Source organism: Apostichopus japonicus, chromosome 5 (genome assembly GCF_037975245.1).
Source record: "Apostichopus japonicus isolate 1M-3 chromosome 5, ASM3797524v1, whole genome shotgun sequence".
Classification (NCBI taxonomy): domain Eukaryota; kingdom Metazoa; phylum Echinodermata; class Holothuroidea; order Aspidochirotida; family Stichopodidae; genus Apostichopus; species Apostichopus japonicus.
Window position 1 is genome coordinate 19537928 of NC_092565.1, and position 14572 is coordinate 19552499.

Sequence of the window (14572 nt, forward strand, 5' to 3'; positions counted from 1 at the left end):
CTTCTTTTCGAGGCTGTCCATATATACTGAATACCGCGTAATTCAAAGATCTTTTCAGTGAACAGAGTAAGAATATAGGCTAGTTGGAAATATTAGTTTACGATGATGATCGACGACGACGATGGTGGTGGTGATAGTGTTGGTGATGATGGTAATGATGATGACGATGATGATGATGATAATGATGATCATGATGATGATGATGATGATGATGATGATGATGATGATGATGATGATGATGATGATGATGATCATGATGATGATGATGATCATGATGATCATGATGATCATGATGATCATGATGATCATGATGATCATGATGATGATGTTGATGATGATGGTGATAGTGATGATGATGATGATGATGATGATGATGATGATGATGATGATGATGATGATGATGATGATGATGATGATGATGATGATGATGATGATGATGATGATGATGATGATGATGATGATGATGATGATGATGATGATGATGATGATGATGATGATGATGACGATGATGATGATGATGTTTCCGTATTTTATGGCAGTAATTTTTACCTGCCATAATAGCACTAATGTTACCTTATTATATCACTAATGCTTTTATTATTTAGCACTAATGTTTAGCATTACATGGCACTAATATTTTAGCATTTTTATGGTACTAATATTTACCTATTACAATGGCACTAATGTGTCGTGTTGTATAGCAATAATGTTTACCCGTCATTCAGTGGCAGATACCATCCATAATCAGGTGCGTTTCTTCACAGTAAAGAAAGAAGTTCCTCTAACAAGTTTTAAGTTTTCCAAATAACTTTGTTTTCAAGCGGTTAATTATGAAAGTAAAATGTCATCTCCAAAAAACATTCCCGCAGATATAATGAGACTTTCCACTGAACCAAACAACAAAGATATCATTTGTATACGGTATCATATTAGATAAAATCTTGTCTTTGGCTATAGGTTGTAGTATTGCGTCTGAATCTCGTCTAGTACTCCGACGAAGTCGTGTAATATACATATATATAATTGGATACCGTACGTATATATACGGCGGTCATAAGGCGTGTAGGGAAATTAAGACTTCAAATGGTGCATTTTTGAGGCAAAATTGTATGCAAAATGTCAAAAAACACTTTCCAGTATTTGTTTAGTATTTGTCCTTAATATACATTAAGCGTTTAAATTTTTATAAAAACCAAACACAATTTCCACCATCGAAAGCAATATTTGAATTTTTCTTCATTAAAAATGTCTTTAAATGATAACGGCACTTATATGATATTTGTAATATAATTCAACAGAATGCCGGATATACATTGAAGTGGTAAAGACCTTCAGTTTTGTTGTACACAAAGTCAGCATTAACGATAATCATAAGTTTAACATCACATGTGGGGATACAAATCTTTTAATTGGGAAAATATTAATAAACCCTCCAGACGTTAAAACAACTTTGATTGTCATTAATCTATTCTGTTTAATTATGTTCGGCGCAAATTGTACGTGATTAAACCGTATTTTGCTTGGTTGAATAGCGAGAAAGGATTTTTTTTTTATGAAAACTGTCTCAAATTATCGAGATCTTATCATAATTATGACTGGTAATGATCGCTAAGCGATATAAATTATTACAGACATGATTATATTCGATAGTTTAAAATCATTTCATAAATTTGATATAATCATAAAAAAAGTACAAGGCCAAACTTTCAAACAGGAAACAAAATAATCAAAATATGTTCTTCTTTAAGCGCTTTTTCCTTTCTCTTTTTTCATAAATTGACATTAATATTCCATAAGCAATACAATTATAAACTTTACTATAGCTAAGTTTCATTTAAAAAAGAAAAGAAAATGAAATTAGATAAACAGTTGTAAGAAATTTTGATTTGCAATTATTGATATAGAAAAAAAGTGTCCTTGCGATATTACTATTTATATATAATTTTTTAAATTATCGTAAATTGGCAATCAAACGGGAACTGCTACTCTAATTTGTAAATGCCAGCGATCTTAATATTAACGTAATTGTCAAGGTAACTGACATCATGGTTTAAGCAGACTACAGTTGGCTTGTACTTTAATATTGCCTAAACATGTCGTCTGCTAACTAGGTAAAACATAACTGTTTGATCTACCCATAGACAATATCATATATATATGCGTTATACTTGAAATATATGAAATGCAAACAAAGTGTGGGTTTTCATAGATGATGATTTGAATAGGAAATCTGGTGGACAGGCCTGACGATATGGGAGCGCTACAGCCCGGGGTATTAAGGTCAGTTAGAGGGCGCGAGAGGGATAAAGAATAATGTATTCTTATTTCCATAAAATATATGCCAACTATACCGTAACTTTAATCATTCTAAAAGATCGGCTCCTCAAGTTGTTTTGTTTTTCTGATAGTTGTGTCAGTGGATTGCGGTTATCCGATAACCGTGCAAGTGGCTCCCGGTTTCTGCGATAAATAGTGTATCAGTGTCTCCCGGTATAGGCTACCTGATAGTCGTGCAGGTGGGTCTCAGTATCTTGGATAGCAATGTAAGTGGGTCCCGGTATCTGCGATAACCGTGTATTAGTTATTAGCGTCTCCCGGTATAGGCTATCTGATAGCCGTTGAAGTGGGTCCTAGTATCTATGATATCATTGCAAGTGGGTCCGGTATCGTCGATGCCTCTTATGTGGATCGTGAACTCTGTGGTAACCGCGCATGGTATACTGCGCGACATCTCTGACAACAACTGTACAGTTAGTTGGTGATGCCCCTGACAACGCAGGTGGCGGTCGACGTCCTCGTGCCAACCGCGTACATGTGCCCCTCCCCCCACCATGTGTCCCTTCCCCCATCATGTGCCCCTTCCCCCCACCCCTATACCCAACAAGAGTATTGATGACCAAACTAAATATAGCACTTTCTCTGCCGATTTGCTCTGAATCGAAAGAATGGAAAATTGTCATAAAACATGAGAGATATGTTGTGCATGACTACGAAGAACTGATACATAATCCATATTTTATCAAATTCTTCGAGGGAAAATATTTAATGATAAAAGAAAGAAAAAATATGGAATAAGATCTTGGAGATTGATGGAGTCACTGGTATGAAAAGAATGTGATAAAAAAAAAACAGATCTTGTTTTGAATTAGGTGACGTCAAAGTGACAACAAAAAAATGTCGGGTAATCTTTTGAAGAAATACCATTAAAAATGGGAGATCGCACTTACTTTAAAGTAATACGATGAATATATGTATGTTAAACATACTATTCACACAAGCGTTTCTCTTAAGATATATCTATAAGGTATATGTGTTTTGCATGGTTTTAAGCCGGACAAAGTTTTAATTGGAGTTTGACAGTTTCGGCAATACTGTTTTGTTTGATTTATATAGAAGTGGAGAGTATCTCACCTTAATACCAAGAATTGTCCAATTTGGGAGGAAAATGCCTTTACAATTAAGTATTTAATTTCGACAGTTACCTTATTTTGCAATTGTGACATAAAAAAGGGTTCTACGTTGAGTTGTCAAATTTATTAAACCTACTTACTAAAAATAATCAAACTCGCCAATTTCCCAGCAAGAAAATGAAGCTTAATGAAAGCAAGTGTAGGTATAATGATACCATAATCTTCTCAAAAGTTAATCACACAGCGACTTTTCCATGATAATGAGTTGCTATAGACAAACAATGGGGGAAATTAAAGTCAATAAAATAAAATCCAATTTTTTAATCGACTTATATATGACTAATGAAAGTTGTCTATTGAAGCTAATTATCATATTATATTTGGTATGGGAGAATCACTCGTCTCAGTATTGAAAAAAAAAACGGAAACAGTTTCTTCGTGTTCGTCAACACCAGTTTCAGCTTCTCGAACCTGACAAATCCTCCCCCCTCTATCCCAGACCCCCCTCCCCCTTCTCCATGCCTTCTTGATCACCAGAAGTTAAGAATATATCTCCCAATGTTTTGTTATAGTTTTGTGGCGTTATCTTAAGCAAAGGAAATGTGTAATTATAAGAAAATGGCATAGATGATATTCAATATCGTTCTTGATGGGTTTTCTTATTGTTTGACATTAGTGTTTATTAATTATCATATACCGCTTTAAGATACCGAATCTTGTTCGCTTCTGGATCTCAAAAACATCATAATGGCATGGTCTTGTTAATGACAGTTTAACAGAGCATATCATTTTGCAGTAGAATTAACACTGACAGATATATCGTGGTAATTCCTTCCCAATCTGGAGTCTATTATCTTAACGGTCTAAATGGGGCGTGACAGTTCCGCCTTATCATTTACATACCACACACAATGAATTTCTCGAGATATTAAAACATTAACCCGACAAATTGGGGAATCATTACAAAATCATTTAGGCCATCGGAGATGAGAATCAAGGACCCAGATCGGATACATGTAACTTATAGCTATACTAGAAAAAAAAATCAGATCGGCTCTTGACCTTTAAACTTATCTATATACAACAAAATGATATGGTTCTTCTTATAGGTCTGTGCACCCGCTAGCAATTTCGCGCTGATATCAAAAGCTCGGCGAGTTGTCTGGGAGAAACAATTTAATTTTTCTTTCCAATTATCACGGTGAATCTGAAACTAAATCCCTTTGGTCTTTTACTTAATATTTTTCATTGATATTTTTAGTCGTGGCATTTTTTTTTAAGCATTGATATTTTTGAGGAAATAGAAGCAAGAGTTTTGATAAAGCATCCCGTGGGTAAAGTATTGCCTCGAGATGTGTTAAACGCACGTGCTATTTCTGGGCAAGAAGACCTTTACAGAAAGGAAAAGGTTATGACAGGGCTAGTTTCTTTACCCCCTAAGAACTCCCAGAACTTAAGAGATTTGTTTTCTTGCTATACTCTGAGGAAAGCGGTGTATCTATTAGAAACAATAACAAAAAATTCGAGAGAAATCTTTGTGAATATGTAGGCTATATATAAATATCAAAAGTATCTCAAAAATCTTGGTCAACCAACCATTAAATCTACATTTTTGTGTTGAATTTTTCTCAACCTAGAACAGGAGCCGATTGGGACATAACACGTTAACGGCTCAGTGAACCAATCAGCGGTGCTGAGAAACTTGAAATAATTTGGCACATTTGGCGCCTTGAACCTTAGCAACAGGAAATCTTGTCATCTTGAAATCTTTCATTTTGTATATCTGTGATGTCATAGTGTAACTATAGGACCTGAAACCTTTGACCCGTTTTCTTTGTTTTTCTTGGCATATTTTCAAGGTAGAATGTTAACAGTATTATCACTGAAACCAACGTCATATCATTAGGTCATGTACAGAACTCCAATAGTTTAAAACCAGCACTTTGCAAACTACTGATCTTCATTACAGAAAATTAAAATTTGTAAGAAATAAAGACAACATAAAAACAAATGGAGCACATGTGGCTCATTGATGTTGTCTATAGTAAGACTTGCCCAAGTCTTCGGCCTTTGCTTGTTTGGAGGAACATTAAAACCGTGATATCTCACAGATGTCTGAGGAAGCTGTTCATTACAATCATTATTTCTATCAAATAGATCATCAATAATGATGGTTGGGCTTGTGTCTCCTAATATAACACAGCTCGATGATACCAGGGACGTAGCCAGGGGGGGGGGAGCAGGGGGAGCGACCGTTCCCCCCCCCCTTTCAGTGTCGAAAAAATGTTTAAAAACTGTTGTTTTTTAGCATGGTATTTTGTCAGTGCTCTTTAGATCTTGAATACTCGTCAGCTCCGTTAACTCAATTATAATCGTAGTAACATTCACGCCTACTGATTCAACTACTTACTTAGTTTGGCAGATGCAATTAGCTAAATTTAGCGTATAGCCTATTACAAGCCTACAGTTGGCCACTGCGTAATAAAATACATATTGCCTACCTAACCGCACTCTATGGAATGTCACGAACCGTATGCACAACAACGTCGACAACGTTCGTTCTCATCCTTTCTATGATTCGTCCTAAGTTGTTGCACGAACAGCATGTTATGAAGCTAAGCTAGCAATCGTACGTGATACGCACTTCCTATAAATAATTATTTCACTGCTAATACACTGCGATAACGAGATTTGTTTTTAGGCCACTGCATATCTGGCTATATTCCAAAATATGAAAGTTTATATTGTCCATCAGTTAAGTTGGTCAAATGTATTAAGTCCAGACATTGGACAATAAACAAGAATCATCCTACTTGAAAAATTGTAAAAGAGCACTATGTTTGTCATTCTGATATATTATGTAAAAGAACATGTAAAAGAATTCAAACAGGAAACAAAATCTGCTGATAATATGATATCATATGATCAGGGGCGTAGCCAGTATGTAGCACTGTGGGCCCGGGCCTACACTTTTTTGGCCAAGTTATCTTTTCTTAAAAACACCCATATTTCAAATCCATAAGCTTGCTGGACGAGTTTAAGAGTCTAGACAGGAATAACTATTGAAATGAACGTAGCAAGAATATGGCTTAATTAGGTGGCCTAGTCTTCTAATTTAGGCTGTCATTTCTATCGCGTGCCGTTTCATTCAACACTCTACCCGCCGAAAAAGACTATAGGATCCGATCTTGTCAGTGTTGTAACATCTAGTTAAGAACCTGTTTACGCAGATAATATTTCAGTTGAGAGAACAGTTGAGAAATTTGAATCAGATGGCAATCGTCGGATAGCTCTCGCCTTCTCTTATTAGGCTAACTTAAACATTTACAGTTGTATCAAAGACAATTACTGGCTATAGTTGTATCTAAGACATTTCTGGCCTATCTATATATGTAACTACAAGTATCAGCAGTTGAAAAGTAAGACTACTCTGTACATGTACCTTGCTAATTTTAAATACATTATGTATTATTGAATTATGTACTATCTTAACTCGTTGGTTTTTTTTTTGGTTGAAAAGTGATATTGAATGAGGTGTCTCAAGTTAGGAAGAGGCCATGGAACCAGCATGAACACTCGGGAAGGGCCGTTTCGGGCCATCTGGGGGGTTTGTAAAACCAAAAATTTTCTTGTACGCTCCGCGCCAACTGATGGTGGCGCTCCGCTCAGATCGTCGTGCCTAAATTTTTGAAAATCGATATCAATCGCAAAAAGTGCTCCCCCCCCCTTTCAAATTCCTGGCTACGTCGCTGGCTCGATCAACAGTGTACTATTCCAATCCAGGACAAAAGTTGGTTGTCCATCGTGCTATGTAGCTTACAGAAGAATTAATCATATTTCACAACATTAATTTGTATGTTATTAGTATTATTAGTCATAACAACTCACCGACATTCACCATGCCAGGCAACCTCAGCTTACCTCCGAACACCCTTCACTCCCATCCAAATCTCCTCTAAAATAGAACAGCGTAATGTTATCATATACTATGAGATGTAATGGTTCGGAAATGTTACCACATATTAATTATCCCAATCTTCATCAAATTCCTGCATGAACAGTCGCGTCCATTATAAAGTCACGGTATTGTAAACTATCCATAATTGAATTAGGCTGCAAAATGAATTATTAAATTAATACTTGGAATTAAAACTTACCGTGTATCTTCGCCATAGTATTTCACAGTAGGTTTACGAAAGGTAGTACTAAACCTCCCAGAGCCAGCGGAAGAGGGCTAAAATGAGTAGAAGGAGAGAAAGGGGAAGGGGGGGGGGCAACATTTCCAAGGTCAGTTGGATCAGATTAGAGGAAGAAACCGTAAACATCACTTCAACACTTCCATACAAAATAGATGCTCAAACATTCAAGTAAAATATAACGTTTTTAAGTAAGATTAGAAAAAAAGCGCACTTTCTAATTACAGTTTCCTTAACTACAATCACAAGATCAGTGTTTTAATAACAAAAAGACACTTTCCAATGCAAATGTGATAAAGGGTAATTTTCATTAAAACAATATACACTTCTTATTTAATGTTAATCTATGTCGGTACTATATTGTCGCCATATTCCATACTATTTCGTCACTATACTATGTCGTCACTATATTCCATACTATGTCGGCACTATATTCTATACTAAATATGTTGTCACTATATTCCATACTATGTCGGCACTATATTCCATACTACCGTATGTCGGCACTATATTCCATAATATGTCGGTACTATGTTGTCGCCATATTCCATACTATTTTGTCACTATACTATGTCGTCGCCATATTCCATACTATGTCGCACTATATTCTATACTAAATATGTTGTCACTATATTCCATACTATGTCGGCACTATATTCCATACTGTCAGCACTATATTCCATAATATGTCGGCACTATATTCCATATTATGTCGACACTATATTCTATACTAAATATGTCGTCACTATATTCCATACTATGTCGGCACTATACTTCATACTATGTCGGCACTATATTCCATACTATCTCGGCACTATATTCTATACTATACGTCGTCACTATATTCCATACTGTGTCGGCACTATACTTCATACTATGTCGGCACTATGTTCCATACTGTGTCGGCACTATGTTGAAACTGGGTCTTTATTTCACCCTTCTCGATAGAATGGACGTTGTAAGATTAGTAAAGAAAAAAAGGAACTTTCAATCAAGTAAACAAATTTCTGTGAACAATCTCAGAAATTTGAGAATGGAATGAAGATATTTTGTTATATTTTGTTACCGTTTCAAAATGTTTCTTCTTGTCTCCTTTGTCTCTTGTATTCTTTGTTCCTTTGTTGTTGGTCTATTGTTTCTGTGTTTTTTTGGGGTAGAGGTAGGGAGGAGCTGGAGGGGCAGTGATACAACAATATTGAAATCGAAAATTTGCAACTGAGTTCTCAATCAATTCAGATTCTTTAAAAGCGACCAATGACATTCCTTTCTCTCAAAGATTGAAATACCCCCCCCCCCCTGTACTAACCGTATCAAATAGACAGACGTCAAATTTATGATGGTGGTTGTAGCTAAGGGGCGTTACAGATTGAATCATTTTGTGAAGTGCTTCTATCCAAGCTTATCAGATCATACCCGGTACTTCCCAAAATTTAAAAACAAAGCCTCCAGCGACATTTTTGACCTCCGCGATTCTCCCCCTTTTTTCTCGGCACTCATAATTGGGTCAACCGTTGTTTGCTAGTCACGGCCCTAACCACCCATTATTGTACTTTAAAGTTATCATACCCTAAATTCACTACTCTGTCAACGTTTGGTCCCAGATTTTTGGATACATATAAATGTTTTTTTGTTACCGACGATGTAAGTTTATGACATAATGAATTTTTTGTTGGGGCTAATTATGGCCATGGTAGTATATACGGGTCATTGTACCATAAAACATAAACTTAGGTCATTCTCCTTTGCACACGTAGTATAGTAAGGGAATGGTAGCATTATATGAGAAAAAATTGTGGAATCTATAAATGTGCCACAAAATGTTGACCAAAAAAAAACAACAAGAAAAGAGGAATCCATTCCATATTGTACACCTGAAAAACCCTTAAGGTATTTGATAGTCCCACCAGCCTATAAATATAGCGATGGATCCAAGATTTCTGGAAACATCGAATCCTTGAGTAAAGAATGTTAAACATTATAAACTGAAAAATACGAAACTACTAACGAAATATCGGTGCATGAAAAATGGGGATAAGGAACGCGAAAGCGTGCTATTCCCTCCCCCCCCCACTCCCCCACTGTATACCTTAGCCTATTTTGAGCAACTTTTGTTTAGCAGCTAATTTTAAATGCAAACAATAGTAAAGAAGGGGCCCCTGCGTCCCACCACCACCCGCCCCTTTAACCCCCTGCCCCATACCATTATACTATGTAACGGTAAGCAGTTGTGAAGTCGTATTTTGAGTTGGCTCGTATAACTTTCTGTGATTCTGAACAAGCTACCATGCAAGTAATGTTCACACGTGAGTACATATACTCTCAATCCCATTCAGACATCGCCGATTAATCCAATTAACGAAATTTGGTGTCCCACAAATTTCTATATATTTTTTTATTACAGTAGCTAACGTCTGCATGTTTGGCCCGTGGCGTAGCAAGGAGCAACATTGATCCGGTGTAGCAATAGAAATAGACCCTTTACCAAGCCTATCTGGGTTGGGATTGGGAAAGCATTTATTTGACACCTCTATAGACGCCCGGATGTGGCTTCTGCTGAGGGCAGGATTTGAATTTCCCATACTGGTAGATATCGGTATTTATAGAAAACTTAACGAACTTACTGAACAGTATTTAAGACAGACAAAAACGAATAAAATCATAAGATTTGTAAACTTGTCGGTCCAAATCCGTTTCAATGACACAATTGATGATTCTATAAGGGGCCTTAAACAGTACATGTGGCCATTTGATATACTTTACCTGGTCTGACCGACTTAATCCTATTTTTGGTGGTCTTGAAGGCAGATTATAGAACTGGCTCATCTGGATATCCAAACGAATTCCCATGGCACCGAAAGAGTATTACAGAGCCCGTTAATATACTGTCTGCTCGTTGAATATCAATACTAGTGGACGGGTGCTGATGAGGGTTTATTTTTGCGGTACTTGTCACCTATCCCCTTACACCCCCTACCCTGGCGCTCGGGCTCCGGGCGGCCGCACCTACCCCACCGATCTAGTCACGCCCCAAGGTTTCATCAGATGTTTGGTACCTGGACTAGAGTAACAAATTAATTTTTCATGTACCACGTGTTTCTTATATGATTCAACCATATTGCCGATAAACCAGGTTTAAGAAGGAATTAGCGCCGGTTTTGTAAAAGTTACCCTGATACTCACAACTAACAGTTGCAGGGTTGATGGTCCCTTAATTGTTTTATTCTCGACAAGGTAAGAAACGCTACATAATAAAACAAAATAAAGTACGCATCATTCTTCACTGTCGGCATAATAGCTTACAGGTAACCAGTATCTTTCCCAAAATATGCTAGAAAGTAAAATAAAGTACTGATCAAGCGTACTCCAACTGAGTACAGACAGTAAACAGCCAGATTCAAAGACGTTTCTTTCATTAAAATTGCAGCAAGTCTGAAAACACGTTTAATACTGTACAATCAATGACCTGTAAAATGAAATTTTAGGATATGATTTATTATTTTCAATGTGTCGATGTGTCAGAGACGAAACTTTGACAAAACAAGCTAATAAAGTGCATTTGTTTGCAATTTTAACGGTTACAGTACTGGTCACAAGTTTTTAGGACGCTAAAATTGCAGACTTTTTCAAAAATAATTGCCTGGCAGTTCTGTCTCTTCAAATCCCATATGTTTCAAAGGTCTGCAGTTAGACAATGTCATACCGGGAGTGAGGCAAAAAAAGTTGAGGGCAGTGGTAAACTGTTGAGCTTAATTTCACCACGGGACACGATTTTTTTTTTTTTAGCTTTCTAACATATTTGGGGATAATATAATATAGTTTATGAAAGGTATACCAAAAATACTTAAAAAGCAGCTTCGAACGCCATACTTGTACCTAGGCTTTTTCTTATATATTCTTATTGCACCTTGGAATAATATAAGAATTTACGAAGAAAATAGAGGGCGGCAGCATCTAATTTGGTACAGCCAGTTGACAGCAACTTGTGACAACATCAACTGTAGGTGTCACACCACAATAAATTGTTCCATTGACTGACAATCTAAACTCGTCACTTTCAAGACCCGCCAAAGCATAGATAGAAGTTTTCAACTGGCATATCCTACCCACCACATGACAGCTGATATCTTGGCCTGTCATGACACTTGCAAACTTCCACATCATGACCGTTTAGATTTTGAGCTAGAAGAGGAGCAAGTTTAACATACTGAACCACAACCCTTCCGTCTGCTCGCTCGGAGTAATATCAACATTTAATCAAAAAATATCTGTATAATGGTTTATAAATCACCTTCAATCCTCCTTATTTTCACACCATCTGTACTTCAAATTATGCGCTTTGATATAGAGGCAGAAAAAGCAATGATGGTAACTGATAATATGCTAAAACAAGCATTACTTGAGGTCATTTTAGCTCCTTTTTCTGAAGATGGTTAACTTTTCGAGCGGATGTACACTACTCTAATTGTGGTATGGTACCTTGTAAGCCTTTTTGCTGTACATGTTCATTCACACCATCGCAGCTGCTTGCCTTGGCACTCCATGTTTCTAACAGACGCCATCTATTTATTTGTATCACATGATACTCACGGAATGGTATCAATTTGAAGTAGATGTGAACAGGTCCGTAGCCAGGAATTTTGAGTTAGAGGGCCACCAACGATTTAAGGAGAACACAATACGCATGTGTGACCTGTGAAGTATTTGTTCACGTGATTGTAGAACAGATGGGAGTGACACACATCCGCGTACACTTCTGGGGATGGGGATTTTCGTCCACCAGAAAAAATAAGGTGATCGGCGCAACCATGAGCGGATAAAGTGTTACAAAAAAAATCCTATGTACAGTACATAAATATATAACATGTATATACAGCCTAAACAGTCGAAACTTTTCTTTAACATCATATTAAAGGTTGCAAAATGTAGCACCATTTGACCTCCATGCATACTCCATTTGACCAAAGTAGACCTCCTATTGTGTGCTTTGATGTTGAGAAGAGTCAGGAAATGTAAATCTCGCATAGCAACATTATCTGTGCAGTTATCTTTAAGTAAGACAAACGTGGTGCAGACAAATGTGAATACAAAATATGATATAAGCCTAATTATTGTCTAAATTTCTTAGCTGCCCTGAAAATTGCAAATATTAACAGACAGATATTTTCATATGTTGTAATATCTCGCCTAAACGTTTTCTAATATTTAAAACTGCACTTATTGTTCTTAGTTCTTGGCGTGATCTTTTGAAATGATTCTGTTTCAATTTTGCTTGTACAAATCTAACTCTGTTACTTCCATGTAAGAGGTTAACACACTAAAAACAACAACTTGAATAATAGCAACTCCCTACTGAAAGTGCCCTCTCCCTCCCCCACCCCTTCCCCGTATATTCGACCGGAAGAGGGCGGCATTTAGAATTAACATTAGTCTCTCTGTCTGAACTCTCAATGCCGTGCTGTCACATACAATTTCATTCAGATAGAGCATGATGAACGAGAGTGATGCGTCCTCTAAGATGGCGACGCTTCCCGCAGTGAGACAGATCGTTGCTCTTATTGGTTTCACGGGGATCTAGGTATCACTGACATAAATTTGAAACAATGTAACAAACCTCGACCATATGATGGCCTAATTGATCCAAACGCCGACGGAAATGAATTGGACGAAACATTGTAACAATGGCAAATTTAAATATAGGAAGACTTAAGAAAAGAGAGCAAGAAGGATCCTTGTTTTGACCCAGATAGGGTATCATATGGTACCATTTTATGCGATTACCATTTACCACACACAATGACAAATTAAAATATAATTATCCCTCAAATTGATGTCTACGTGCAAACATAAATGACGATTTTCCTAACTTTGACGTTTATTAAAGTAGATATAGAAATATAAATATATATAATTTTTTTTTTCTGAGAGAATTTGCTTCTTTTTTTTTTATCTGATTTCTGTTTTTCTGTTTCTTCATGTGGCGATTAAGCCGTCGGTTTGAAGCTGTTTGAAATAATGCGCATGCGCAGGAGGGTAGAAGGCAGGTATATACAACCAGTTTCAGAAGGCTCCGCTATGCATGTATACATGGTGAATTGAGAAAGAGGATACTCGATGAGAGTGGGGGGGGGGGGGGTGGGGGTGGAGGATGAGGATGCAAGGTTATAGAAAAGTTATACATAGTGCATAGAAACATTCCTTGTGTAACAAAGTGCATGATTAAAGGGACGTTCGAGTATAATTTTCGATTATGACATTTCAGAACAGATCATGTTTTTGGCTCCTTTTTTAGTTCTTTAGCTAAGTTGAAATATCTGGAATAAATCTTTAAGGCAAAGTTAATAATAGAAACAAGTTTTCTAGTTATAGCCTTGCAATAAATGCATCGCAAAATATGTTATTTGATCTTACAAATTTAGGGGTTTGCAGCGTTCCTGGTGAATACTGTGTTCATTTTGAGTTAAACCCCATGATCCAATGTCACCATTATTTCGCTATTCATGCCATACAAAGTAAAATAATGCATGCATTGTCAGTTTTTGAAACTTTAAACAGATTTTAAAGGCAGCCATCAGAAAAAAAAAATCGTCCGTCGCCGAGACCTTCACTGCCTAATTTCACATGCATTACATGCGAACATTAATTGTGGATCTCCAAATCTTCCTGAATGTTAATTAAAAAAAAAGAAGCCTTTACGAAGTCTCAGCAGGCTAAAAATATAGGCGGTTATACTGTTAACCTTGCATGGTCAATTTCGTAACAGTAAAACCTAATGTTTTCCCATATAGAAAACTTCTTCTGTAGGCAACGTAGTATTTCATTAAAGCTAAAAAGTAATCATTTCCCTAGAATTGTAACCGCCATAAATAGTTCCTGTACAAAGGTATTGTTTTACTAATTCCTTCTAAATTGAATGAGTAAGATGAAGGATGAGGATGAGGAGGAGAACATGTAGATGGGGGGGGGGGG